Here is a 14,485-nt window from a genome sequence, read left to right as displayed (position 1 = left end):
CATAAATACGTACACACACACAATGTACATTTATACAATGCATGTGTATGTACTAAAAATGTGTTTGCTTAGCAGTTTGCAAATAATAAAAATTAACTCATGGGTTCAATATAATTCTTTCTAATTACTTATGTATAATAAGTAAAATAATGTAAAACATATAAATATTGGTTAAGGGGAAAATAAGTATTTAAATAAAAAGTTTTAGATAAAAAAATTCTCTTTTAATAGGAGCTGGTAATGTGCAATTTATACTTTTTTTGGGTCGATTTACACTGGTACCAGGACTGAGGGGCCTAATAAGAATCACACAGCCTCACTATGACACGGATTAGAATTGTACAGGAATTTGAGCAGATGTATCTAAGAAAAGGACACTGTAAGTAACGTTTCTATTAAGTCACTGTAATTCTTCATTGAAAAGGCTACTTTGTGGGAGGCAACTTTGCTATTTAATTTTGTCTAATTTCAGTTGGATTTCTATCAAATTTATTTTAAAACTTTGAAAAAATCAGAGTTTGAGAAATTCATGATTTCGAATGAACTCAATGACAGTGAGTCTGGTTTGGTTTGGATTGACTGGACATAAGTCTTGATAATAACTAAACAACAATCAGTTTATGCACTTATCTGTTAAAGTAATGAGAAAAATGAAAACTGCATTAGCTTCGACGTATGTATTATTTCAGTCAATAAATCAGCCAGACGTGTGTCCAAGTCTAGATGGGACTTCAGGAGTGAAACAGGGAGCAGCTGGAAGTCATCAGCCAGCACTCGCAGCGTCTGCAGCACAGATTGATCACTGGGCAGACCTGGATAGTCTCTCTTCTCTTGATTATAATTCTGCAATTGTGATTCTAGCATATTATTTTACTTTGTCTACTTGTACAATCAAGTTTTCCTTCCTTTTGATGATTCGGTTTATTTTTATTCCATTCTCCAGTTGGAAAGCAAATATCTTTTGTCATTCATTCTAAACAAATTGGATGCAGTACAGAGAAAGTGAATAATACACTAAATGTATTCCAAATAAAATTCTATCACAATTATTATTAATGTGTTCTATTACACCCTCAGAGTATATTATACAATTTATAATATACCCATATCTAATCCACTGCCACAATGGGTTATATACCCCTATATGATCCACAAGTTTTTTTTTCCCATTTATGCCCCCAGTTTATTATATACCCATCTATTCACTGCCACTGAGTCCATTCCAACTCCTAGTGGCCATATAGGACAGGCTGGAATGGGTCCACAGGATTTCCAAGGTTGTAAATGTGTATAGAAACAAATGGGCATTTCTTTAAGCCACAGAACAACTGGTAGATTCAAATTGCCAACCTTAAGTAGCCAATTCACTGTGCCACCTAGGCTTCTGTTGCATATATAGTAGGATTTTATCAGTTTCTGAACAGTCTGATTTTTTGCCATCATAAGACTCAGGTAACTGACTTCTTTATCAGTGAGAAGCAGAAATAAACTTTCCTTGTTTACGCTAATTAGTTACGGTAAGGTGGTAAATTTTATGAATGTATCTTATATATTTTTAATTATAGAGTTACAAGGTTTGTTTCATTTATCTTCTATATTTTAATAGCCACGTTTGTGTAATAAAATAATTATGGTTTAGTTGCTTTTTCTGAAATCAAATTTTCTAGTATATCCCTGACATTAATTCAAGGAAGAAACATGAACTTACTTTTTATGCTGTTTATTCTCTCGCTATCCTCATAAATGAAGGCTTCCAGATTGTAAAATGCTTGCTGCTACTTTAGAGGAAAATGTAAAAGTGGGCTTGATTTATTTTCTTGCGTAAATATAATCATTTATTAAAACTACAGATGTGTTATATTTAAAAAATTAGGAGTCTCAGGATTATGCAAAGTAAATCCCAATGAAACAGTGCTGTTGTTGTGTGTTGGCAACTCTATTCAAACAATACTTTCAAATGTTAGTGGCACAGAATGTTATGGGGAGATCATCAATTATAATATTATAAAATAATTACTTGTAAATTAACACCAAGCTTCAAGCTAAATCACATGACCATGTCATTTCAAAAGAAGACATATCCTTAAAATTGTTTAAAATTCAACATTTCAAGTGAATTGTTTTATAGCCACACATGGTGGACATATGCAGTTTATTTTAATCATATTTATAAACTACCTATATTTTATTTGCTTTTCTCAGATGTTCAAATCCTCTATTGCTTTATCAGTCATTATTTTTTTATGTAGCATTTAGCCAATGTCTAGAAAGCCCTAACATTATTTAACAACTGAGGAAGAAAAATATATTTCTTAGCCCATCTACACCATCTATAAGAGTTATCAGAAAACTAATAAAGTAAGGGCAGAACTGTGAGTCTGAAGAGCAAATCGCACTGCCTCTAAGCACTGATTGACCTGCATCATGGAGGCTGTCAAATGCTATGTGATCCGGGTGAATTTTCTGGAACAACAATTATTTTCTCATATAAATAACACTGGCAATTTAGAGAAACAAGAAAAAAAGACAACTATCTAACAAAAAAAAAAACATCCAAAGGACCCAAAATATTTTACTTATCCACTCTCAAAGTTAGCATATTGAGACGCATGTCTTAGTATGTTTGTCTCCTGGATTCATGCCATCAATTTACATGGATTAGCTGAGTTATATTTTATGTGTATGCCTACTTAATATGCTGTTATTCTAATAGCATTTTGATACTCTTGTCAGCTCATTGTTTTTATTGTCAAAATTTTATGCAAACAAGAAATTTTTATAATAACATAAGCAGAACATTGAGTTTCTTTGAACCTTTTAACTCATAAAAAATAAATTACACAATGAAAAATAAAAATATTTAACTCCATTATTTTGTGGCATGACAAGTATATATTAGTAATAGATACAAATTGCTATACCTCTTTCAGACAACACTAAAATAATGCATTCAAATCGGTCCAATACTTTATTAGGTCAAAGGAAAAGGAAGAATAATTATTTTATGCCTTACAGATATGAGATAAAAATCCAGTGACTGAGAAAAATAAAACAAGAAATAGAAAAGCTTTGAAAGGCCAACCACAAAAATCTGTCTGCTAAGAATCCCCTGTATCCAAGCTGGGGATCATGAGATGAAATATTCTGGATAGTAGAAAGATAAATTGTATTACAAGATTTCTGTGCAAAGAAATATCCACTGTAGAAATCTAAAATATCCCAGGAGGTAAAAAGAAGAAGGCTTTCAAAGAGTTTTCAGGAGAGCAGCCAGTGTTGTCAAATGGTCATCGAAATCTAAGGCCAAGCGGTCTCAGCTACTTTATTGTTGACTTCGCCTGCTGCAGGGATGACGGACTCCCTACCATCCATGGTCCTGCTCTAGGGCTTAAATATTTATGAAAATATTCTGACAATGTCCATTTTTCTTCTTTGAAAAAAATACACTAAAATACTTTGTTTGCTAAACAGCATTCTATCCTCTGATCCAGTAAATTCTATAGTTAATTCATTCAATGCCTTTGCTACAGACCTGTCTGAATTATTTAAAGATATGCATTTTCCCCAAAGAGGAGAAAATTGTCAACAAGGGAATTCAAGATTTTAAGTTGACTTATCCAAAAATAACAACAACAACAACCTACTGCCATCAAGTCAACTTTGAGTCATAGTAACCCTTTAAGACAGGGTAGACCTGCCCCTGTGACTGTCTGAGACTGTAAATCTTATGGGAAGAGAAAGTTTTGTCTTTCTCCAACAGGTTGGCTGGTGGTTTCTAACTGCTGACCTTGTGGTTAGCAGCCCAGTGGGTAGAACAGCAGTCCATTATGTGTCCAGGGTTCCTTAAATGAACTAGAATGCTCTACTGCAGGATTAATTAGCTAGACCAATCCTTATCACATAGGTAGAATTAGATTCTGAAATGCAAAGTGCCCATGAATAACCAGAGGAATAATCATAACTACATATGGGATCTAGAATGAATAAGTGTACTTTTATAAGAAGTATCTTTACCCATCAGGGGTCCTGGCTGTGCTGTGGGTCACATTGGAAACCACACGGTCAGCAACTGGAAACCACCGGCTCCTCCCTAGAGAAGGATGAGGTTACTCTCATACAAAGCTGCGCTCACGGAAACCCACAGGGGACATTCTGCCCTGTCCTATAGTGTCACTATGAGTCAGAATCGACTTGGTGGCAGTGAGACTTTTTTTTTTACTTTACATATAATTGCGTAATATAAAAACATTGAGATGAAAATTAATTCTAGGGAACGGAGTAGCAAACGATAGATCCAGCAACGTGCCTAAGTTTTATTGTGACTACTGTGATACCACACCCATGACTCTCCATCTGTGAGAAAGACACATTGTAGAGGTGGGAAACACAAGCGAATGTGAAAGACTACTATCAGAAATAGATGGAAGAGCCGGCTCAGAGCCTGACTGGCAAAACAACGGCAGCATTTCAACAAGGAGAGATAGCTCCTACTCCATTCTCTGCTCCTCCTCCAGCAGGGGCCATGATCCCACCTCCCCCCAGTCTCCTGGGTCCGTCCTGGTATACCAGTGGGACACGCTCCTGGAAGGAGGTCACCCATGGGGGGCCACATGCCAATGATGCCTGGGCCCCCATGATGCGGCCCTTGGCCCTTCCAATGATGGTGCCCACTCGGCCAGGAATGGCTCGACCTGACAGATGAAGGCAGAGCACAGCCTCTTTGTATCACTTTTATTTTACTCGTACTCCTTCTCCCGGAGAGCTGGTGCCGCGACCTTGGATGCTTTCTAACTGCACAGCGTGGAAGATTTGCACGCCCTTTCTCTCAAAAAAGAGATTCATTTTTGGAGTGGAGTAGTGGACAAAGAGCAGAACAGCGATTTTTGTTTGTATTGTGATATGTGAAAATCAAATTAACTTTTAGTTAAAAGAATTAATTCTATAGTTAATGAAGATAATTAGCTTTAGCATGAAGGTCATTTGCTCTAGCGTTTAAAGGTATTTGTGTATATAATTGTAGTTTACACTGAGTTCTATATATTCTGAAAGTAAGTCCTTACTCCCATATTTGAAATTAGGATGATAATTTATTCCGCATGCAAAATCATGAAGAATATTTCTGTTGACAGCTTCTAGTCTGCCCTGATCCGTGCTGTTAAGTGTCATGGTCATGATTCCAGCTCATAAGGACTGTATGCACAATAGGAGACACACCTCTCAATTCTCTGCCATCCTCGCAATTGTTATATTTCAGCCCATTGTTTCAGCCATTGTCCAGGGCATTCCTCTTTTTTACTAACTCTCTACTAAGAACTGCTTTTGGTTTTTTTCCAGGAACTGATACCTCATGGTAACATGCCCAAAGTACGTGAGACAAAGTCTCCCTGTCCTCCCTTCCAAGAAGCACTCTGGCTGTACTTATTCCAAGAAAGATATTTTTGCTCCTCTGGCAGTCCACAGTATTTTCAAATTTTCACTAACATAATTAAAACACAGATTATTCTACAGTCTTAATATTCCACGCCCAACTTTCACATGCTTATTCGGGAATTGAAAATACCATTGCTTGAGTCAGGTATCCCTCATGCCGTTTGCATTCTTGACTGCTGCTTCCATGAACATTGATTGTGAATCTAAACAAGATGAAATCCCTGACAATTTCAATTTTCATTTATCATTTGTGAGGATTTTGGTTTTCTTTACACTTGGTTGCAACCTATACTGAAGGCTATGGTTCTTGATCTTAATTAGCAAATTTTTCAAGTACTGCTCACTCTCAGCAAGCACTGTTGTGTCATATGCATGTCACAGGTTGTTAATAAAGCTTCCTCCAATCCAGAGGCCAGTTTCTTTAGATTATCTGGCTTTTGTCTTGTCATTGCTGTTATTAGCTCAGAATAGAACTGATCTCTATTGGAAGGAGGAAGGCCAGAGTGCTCCTTAGAGGCAAGGATGGCAAGACTTCACCTTCCATGCTTTGGCCATGTTGCCAGGAGAGATCAGTCCCTGGAGAAGAACGTCATGTTTGGTGTATCGGAAGACTCCAATGAGATGGTTTGACACAGTGGCTGCATCAATGGCCTTAGTCACGGGGACAATTGTGAGGATGGCTCAGGACCATGTAGGGTTTCATTCTGCACAGGGGTTGCTATTGGTGATTCAGTGGCACCTAACAACAACAATAACAATGAATACAACAAGTAGGATAAAATATTCCAACTCTGACTCATACATTTCCTGATTTTAATCAATTTAGTATTCTTTAGTTATGTTTGAAAGACTGCCTCTTGGTCCATGTATAGGTTTTACATGATCACAATGAAGTGTTCTGGAATTTCTATTCTTTCCAATGCTATCCATAATTTGTTATGCTCCACACAGTTGAATGGCTTTGTTCCATACAAAACGGAATAACATGCTTTCCGGTCCTGTGCCATCCATGGATCAGACATGTGTGATCTTCAAGGGCTGGTTTTCAGAAACTGATTGTCACAGCTTGCTTCCTAGTTCATCATAACCTGAAAGTTCTAGCATTCAAACTTTGCTGAAGTCCTTGGTAACAGAACACTGATGGCTAAGTATGATGTTCATTGGTCAGGAACTGAATCCAGGTCTTCCACATGGAAGACAAGAATTCTACCACTGAAATATCATGGCAATATTAAATAAGTCCCCACATTCAGCACAAAGTCTTATGTACTATAAGCCAACAAACGCCCTGCTGTGGAGTTGGTTCCAACTCCTAGCAGCTTTGTGACAGAGTCCAACTGTCCAGTAGGATTTCCAGCACTGTGGGGTATTTGTAGACACAGATTAGCATGCATTTATCTTGCTGAGAGACTGATGCCTTTGAAGCACTGATCTTTGGTTAGCATCTGAGTGCTTTAACTGCTGCACCACCAAGCTCCATTGGTGTTCTATAGTTTCTCCCACTCTCGCTAACTCACACATACACACACACACACACACACACACACACACACATATAATTTTATCATTTGGTGAGTTTCTACGATATCTTTTACTATATGCTTCAGACACCTTGTGGTACAACTTATTGAATTATGATTTATTGAATTATTTCAAATCCTTAGAAATTCTCTGAAGATTGCTATCATTACTCCTTTATAAAACTGGTGAACGTGAGGCTCAAAAGATAATTTATTATCCAGGTTTATATTATTAATAAGTAGTATTTTGTTTCTTTCCCTTATGAATAGAACCCATATCCAGTTTTTGCTAGGATCACAGGTATAATTGGTGACAATATATTGAAACAATGTACACTAGAACCATATGTGAGACTCTGTTCAGACATGGTTAGAATGAGTATCTATTTGTGGATCTGGGATAGTTTCTTTATCACTTTGATTTATGTAACACAGTATCATTTGCATCACAAAATAGAATTCCTTGAAACTTTACATGTGTTCTTACATTTATATTATAAAAACTGTGAGTATGTGAACAAAAAATCAAGACAGTGATTCCGGTTCTTAATGCTGGCAGGTGTTATCTACTACCTGGTCCTGTCATAGGAACCCCAAGCCACAAATTAACACCACCCCTAGAGAAATTCCTTGGCTGTAATCTTCAAAGCAGAGCAACCTGCAGAGTAACCAGGTGGGTTTGAACTGACAACATCTCTGCTGGTCCTCAAGTTCTTAACTGTTGTGCCACCGATGGCTCCTAGTGTGTCTTTTGTTTGTGTTCTTGTGTTCATTGCAGCGAGGGAAGATTCTTAGCGCTATGATACCAGTTGCCGAAAATGGTGATTAAAGGTATAATAATTTACATCGCCAAAGACAAAACTCAATTCTCATAATGACAGTGTCTAGTTTGTCTTCGAAAAATAAAAATAATATTTAGTTACTCCTGTTTCCTGTTGAGGTGCTGTTTCTTAATGTGAAGCATTCTCATTTATATCATGGAGGAAGCCACAGAAATCTTCAACTCAGTTCTGTACTGGCTTCAAGTCGCACAATCCATTCCGGGTGCCTCCCCATCACTTTCTATGGGACTTTCTCTATAAAGGAAATGTGAAATGTTCTGGAACGCACTAGATTTATCATCTCAAGTAGTTGTGTCCCATAAAAGCATCTTATATCCTGTAATTCATACTTATGATCCTGGCTTATGATTCTAAACACAGTTTCAAAACAAAGGATTTAGTAACACAGAGGGATTTTCTGAAAATGCGTGACAATAATGATATAAGGGGTAGTTTCAAAAAGGTCACCAAATAATCAACTTAAACTCAAAAGTCAGAGTCCCAGTCATATGGCTTGCTAAACGTTTTATATGCTTATCACGGTGTAACTGCAGGATTTTATTCGGAAGACACTACCTTCACAGTGTTCCCAACAGATCCTGAATTCTTAAGGAGCTGAAATCACAGTACAGTAAGCGACTCTTAGAGTCACTAGGAACTGGAAGCAATATTTCAAAACTCCATAATCTCCCTCAACGGCAAATGGAGGATTCTGACCTTTTAATTTTTTTTTTTGGCACACTCTAGTCTCGACTCGTAAAAAGAATAAAAGAAGACAAAACAGGGAGAGAAATCTTCATGGCTCAAATGCGGACCAGACAAACCATTGGGTCGTGTAGAACTCGCTTCACCAAATAAATAAAAACCAAGTATGTGAGAAGGAACTCCAATTTTACTTCCTTCGTTGAAAACATTCCAGGCAAACACAATGTAGGCCGTGAGGCACATTCCATCCTCTGAAGTCTGAGGCAGGAGTCATTACGCATGCGCATATCTGCACAAGACCATATGCTTCCCAGATTTCACTGGAGAAGAAGCTACATCTTAATGATTCAGGGGAACACTAACGCCACGGAATTCCAACCGCACAGAAGGACCTTCAGAGACGAATATAAATTACCAGCAACCGTTGCATATTTCAGAACAGAGACGTCTTGAGTAGAAGATGTATGTTGTCCAACAGCCATCATTCCTCTTTCTCCCCTGTATTTCTGGCTCAGTTAGTATAGTCCTTCCTCAGGTTTCACAATTTTAAGAGCACGGTGCCAAGTGCCATGTGGTTTTAATAAAAACCCATCTGACTTTAAGCAGAAAAACAAAAGATAGTTTCCCTACTTTTGGATTCCTTCTCCCCAAATGGTCTAGTTATTATTATTTGTGACTTGAAATATATAAGTAACATGTTATATCACTAATAAGTATAGATGTTATATTACATTATAAATAAATAATACTGAACTCTTAACCACCTTAAAACACTTAAATAATTTCATCTCTGAAATGATCAAATCTACCCAAAATCATTGGCGCTCAAAATTGTCTTTCCAGAGGCAATTAAACTTGTGGCCAAGAGATCCCTGTTAGTGAGGTTATAAATCTCCTCTGCTAATCCTCGAGCCCACAGATACCATGACGAATTTACACGCCCATTTGCTATCCCCATGAAAATATTCAAATGTAGACTGATAAATATTCTTACAAATAGTACAACAGATGCTGTAAAAGGACCATCCAACAGGTTTGGGAGACTTAGAGGGTAGAATATTTTAAAGCAATTTCCTCTAAGCTCCTAAGGTTTTCGGAGGGGCAAAAATTTCATTTAAATGCTAAGCTTTGGAAGAGGCTTTTGAAATTCAAGGATATAGTCCTTAAATTATTATTATTTTTTAAATTATGATATAAGGCACTTCCAAAGCCAATTTATTAGTGGTGCAACTACAATGAAGACTCCCCCTAATGTCATGTAGACCACCTACTTTCTAATTTTATATTTCAATTCTGAAATAAGCACTTAAGCACAAACTACTCTCTCTTATGTACTCAGTTGTACTTGATAGACTACAAATCCATATTCAACATAAAAGTTCAAAGTTTAAAAATATATAACTGTGTTTACAATTATTTATACAAACATTGAAACTTCTTCAAAAATATCATATTCCATATTTTAGTTTGCTTGAGTACCAAACAAGTAGACTAAGTGAATAAATATCAGCAAAAAATAAAATAAAATTTATTTACTTCTATATAGTTCAGTCTTCAATTACTAACTTTTATTTATCATAATAAATGTTGAATTAAAAGTAGAATATTACAGGAACACACCTATTTCTAGTTTTTCAATTCCAAATATCTCAGATTAACAAATTAATTCACAGTATGATTGTCTTTTAAAATATATTTCCTTCATTAGTTTGTTTTTCAGCACTTTTGCTGTGTGTCTTTACAGTATGACAAAATGTCATTTTGAAACCTTATTCTTTTAGCTATAGATCTAAAGATATTTCTACCAGGCTTTTAAAGCAATTTAGAGTACTATTATAACTGCCTAAGCTGAAAAGCTTAAAAGAACTCAAATAAAGTGATTTTCCACTTTTGAATTATTTGCAAAGTTTTAGAGAAAGATAAACTTCTAGAAAGCTTAATTTCAACACACATTTTGAAGTTCCAGGTTATTTTGTCTAACTAAACTGACTAAAGAGGCAGCCGCTTTACTTATGCGTGGAAATTCCATATCATCTAATTTGGAAGGAGAAGTTAAGTTAAACAATGGTGCTTCTATTTTCTAGCATATGTTATAGAAAAAGCATCTACAAGCGCTGTCATGAGAGCAGTCTATTTGCTTGCTCAGAGTAAGGTTTTATGTTTCTGAAAGGCCTCCACCCCCATCTTTTAATACTGAAAATAAATCAGTTTCATCTGTCGGTTGTTTTATTTCTAAGGTTTCCCGCCCCCCTTCTTCCTGCTTCCTTTTAGACCAGTTTCCACAAAGCCATATGGCAGCTGAGAAGCGCAAAGCAGTGAGTTGTACTTTCGGATCTAAACAAAGGGGGTTATGGTGTCACAGCAGGTCCTGCATGCCTCAGACGACGCAGTTCTGTACAGCACCGCCTCCAGACCAGCCAGAGAGACTGAAAGGAAAACCGAGAATGCTGCCAGGGCGGAAACAGAGCGAGTGGACGTTTTCTGTGTTCCTCTTGCCCACATTTACACCCACAACTTTACCTCCCCCACCCCAGTCAGTCTGGAGCCCAAAGCTGGTGAGCTTTATGAATGTCTTGCTGCTTGACACGAACGTATGTTGTGGGGCAAGAGCAGCACAGATTGGGTGCTCCCTCCACTCATTGTTATTTCCATTACAAGGTACAAAATGTTTTTAAAAGATTGTAACCATCACAATTTGAAGAGCTCGGAGAGTGCACAGTGCAAAACAGACTATGAAATACAGTAACTTGAATTTCAGCAGCTTTAGCTTCACTTTACCATTCTTTAGTAATAGAAAATATTACCCAAGTTAATGTCTAGAGACTGTTTTCTTCTGTTAAGATTTTGAATCGCACGTTCGGATACTGAGATTTTCAGAAATTGCTGATTGCACTGACAATGCACGTGTGTCCACACACATTCACAGCTCATTCTTGGCAAGACGTAAACTAGGCTTTAATCAGTTGTGTTAACCTCTTCTTTGGTTGTGTGTAATTAATGTGTGCTTCAGTGCTTCATCAGTTAGTTAAAACATTTCAAATAGTTATTTCTTCAATTCCTCATTTTTTGGCTCATGCTTTCAGTGTAGTTTGAACTTACAATCCTGAGGATGGCACAGGACCACCTATGTTTAGTTCTGTTGTACAGAGAATCGCTGTGGGTCATAACCAACTCAACAGTACTTAACACAACCAACCATCATAGCTTTTTCAATGTTGGGAAAGGCATAAGATCAACATACAAAAACCATTCCAGTTCATCACACTAACAAGGCAACCAACAACAAACATACCAGGTACCCTGCATTCAAAAAGGTAAGCACTGAGGAATAAATATAAATACAGATATAAAAAGACCTATGCAAAGAAAATGAATAGATACTAAGTCATGAAACCAAAAGAAACTTTACACAAATGGAAAAACACACAGCATGCAGACAACAGCACTCAGCCTCCTGAAATGTGAATAGTACCAAAATCAATCACAAGTGAAATTAAAACCCAATCCTAAAGCCAACACCGTTATTTAATGGAAAAACTAAACACCAACTTTATATGGGGAAAAAAGTCTCAGAAAAGCAAAGCATTTTTTTAAGAGGAAGAAGGTAGACCATTCCACACCACTGAAACCAGAAGCTACCACAAAACCAGGGTAGTGGGAACAGCCGCACATTAGTTTAGCAGCAGACAAAGAACAGTGGCGTAGCAGTGAGAGAGCAGAAGCGAAAGCATCCACCACGGCAGCCTGCATGATGGATTACAACTCCGTGTCAAGAAACTACAATTCCTTACCGCCTGACCAAGAGACAACAGTACGACAAAGGGAGCTCAGTTAGGCTCTTTCAGGGTTTTGCATTCATTCTCAAAAAGGACATGTCATGATCTGTCTTGAAGTACAATGCTATCTGTGGCAGGAAAATATCTGAACTCCTACATGGAAATTCATTTTACCACATCCACGACCGATGCTCACGGGAGCAGCAGTCAAGAAAGCAAGCGGCGCGTTGCATGGGAGAAGTCTGCTGCTCAAGAACGCTTTAAATATGGAAAGGCGAGGATGTCACTTTGAGGAGTCAAGTGTGCCTGATCCAATCCTCAGTGCTTTTACTTCCCTCATGGACGATGAAGAAGAAAGACCTTCTAATCAATTGATATTAATTAGTAAACTAGGGAATTGGCAAAGAAAATTGAAAATACCTTGGATTGCCAGAAGATCCAAGAAATCTACCTCGAAAGAAGTACAGCAGGATTGCCCCTTTAAAGAGAGGATGGTGAGACTTTGTATATTCTGGCTGTGATCCGGAAGTATCAATCACCAGCGAAAGACATCATGTTTCTAAACTAGAGGTACATTGACAGTGAGAAAAATCTTCATTTAACCATCTAACCACCGTGTGGAAGATGGCACGGTCCTGGGTCGGGTTTGGTTCTATTGTACATAAGGTCTCTCTGAGCTGGAATGAACTCTACGATACTCAAAGAAAAGAAGGCCTACTTAAACAGGGTTGGAAACACTGAATGTCCTACTGCAAAAAAAAAAAAAGGAACAAGGTCCATCAATTCAAGATAAATCAAAGACATACATGTAAAACCTAAAAATATTAGGAAGAAAAAAGAGTACAACATTCAAGGCCTAACATATGGCATCCACAGCCCACTGAACAGCAAAACAACAAAAGATAAACTAGATAGCTGAGATCTACTAAAACTAAAAATGATTCACGCGATGACTTAATCAGAAGCATACAAAGAAAGTCAGAGAATGTGACAGTGGGACTAATGGTTCTGACATGTTTGTCAAAAAAAACAATCCAGTCTCTTAAATTTAAAAGAAACATTAACTCCTCTAGAACAAAGAGAGAAACAATCCAATTTTAAAATGGCCAAGGAACGGGAGAAATTCACCAAAGAAGGTGTTCAGACAGCTAACAAACAATGAGGAGATGCGCACAACTGTGGGATGTTATTATTGTTATTAGGTGCCATGAAGTAGGTTTAGGTTAGCCCAGATACACTAGAGAAACAAATTCATAGACACTCACATGTGTATAGGAAAGAGCTTTATATACACATTGAATTGAATTTGAGAAAACATTCCAGCCCAATCCAGATCAAATCCATAAGTCTGGTGTTAGTCCATATGTCCATTACCAATCTCTAAAGTCCTCTTCAGACTCACGAAAAACATGCAATTACACCGAAGGCAGGGGAATCACAGGCCAGTGGGTGGGAAATCTTGTGGATCCAGTGGTGGTGTAAGCATCTCAGTGCTGACAGGGGGGTCCCTATGTGGTTTCCCCTGCCCTGAGACTCTGGCTGCCATCAGCCTGTCTCCATGTGGCTTGTCACCAAGAATGTCTCACAGGGACTGAGCATGTGTCCCATCTCCAATGAGTGATTTATCTCCTCAGTATCTCCAAATGAGGTCATCAATCTGAGACTGGATTAACAGGCTAAACTCCACCCCTTCACGCTTAAATCTCAAATTGACAAAAAATTATATAATTACTGTAAGGTTCTAACCCATAGTGACCCTATGTACAACAGAACAAAGCACGGCCTGGTCCTGTGGCAGCCTCACAATTGTTCCTATGCCTGAGCTCATTGTTGCAGCCACCGTGGATGACCTTATTGAGGATCGAGGACCTTCCTCACTTTAGCTATTCCTCTACTTGACCAAGCACAAAGCCCTTCCTCATCAAAAAGATGGAAATTAAGATTACACCAAGATGCCATCTCACCTAGGCAATAATTGAACCTATTAACAACACAGAACAGAACAATGTTGACCTAGGCTGTGGGGAATTTGGTGGGACTACAAAATGTACAATTGCTATGGAACGCAATCTAGTGTTTCCTTAGCTATCATTCAGTTGAACGACTCCACTCTTAGGTATTTGTCCTAGAGACTCTTTACCAGTGATGATTATAAACATGCGCACACCCGTGTTCATCTAAACAGTATGCAAAATTGCAGAAAGATGGAAACAACCTAAGTATCCCTGGGCAGAGG

At 37.7% G+C, this 14,485-nt stretch overlaps 1 pseudogene; it reads left to right on the top strand.

The window, feature by feature from the left end:
- Positions 1-321: 321 nt before the first annotated feature.
- Positions 322-4,699, top strand: LOC142442293 (U1 small nuclear ribonucleoprotein C-like; annotated as a pseudogene).
- The last annotated feature ends 9,786 nt before the right edge of the window (positions 4,700-14,485 follow it).

This window comes from Tenrec ecaudatus, chromosome 3, assembly GCF_050624435.1.
Source record: "Tenrec ecaudatus isolate mTenEca1 chromosome 3, mTenEca1.hap1, whole genome shotgun sequence".
Lineage (NCBI taxonomy): Eukaryota > Metazoa > Chordata > Mammalia > Afrosoricida > Tenrecidae > Tenrec > Tenrec ecaudatus.
Note: the sequence above shows the minus strand (reverse complement) of the source record. Positions and strands in the feature narration are given on the sequence as shown.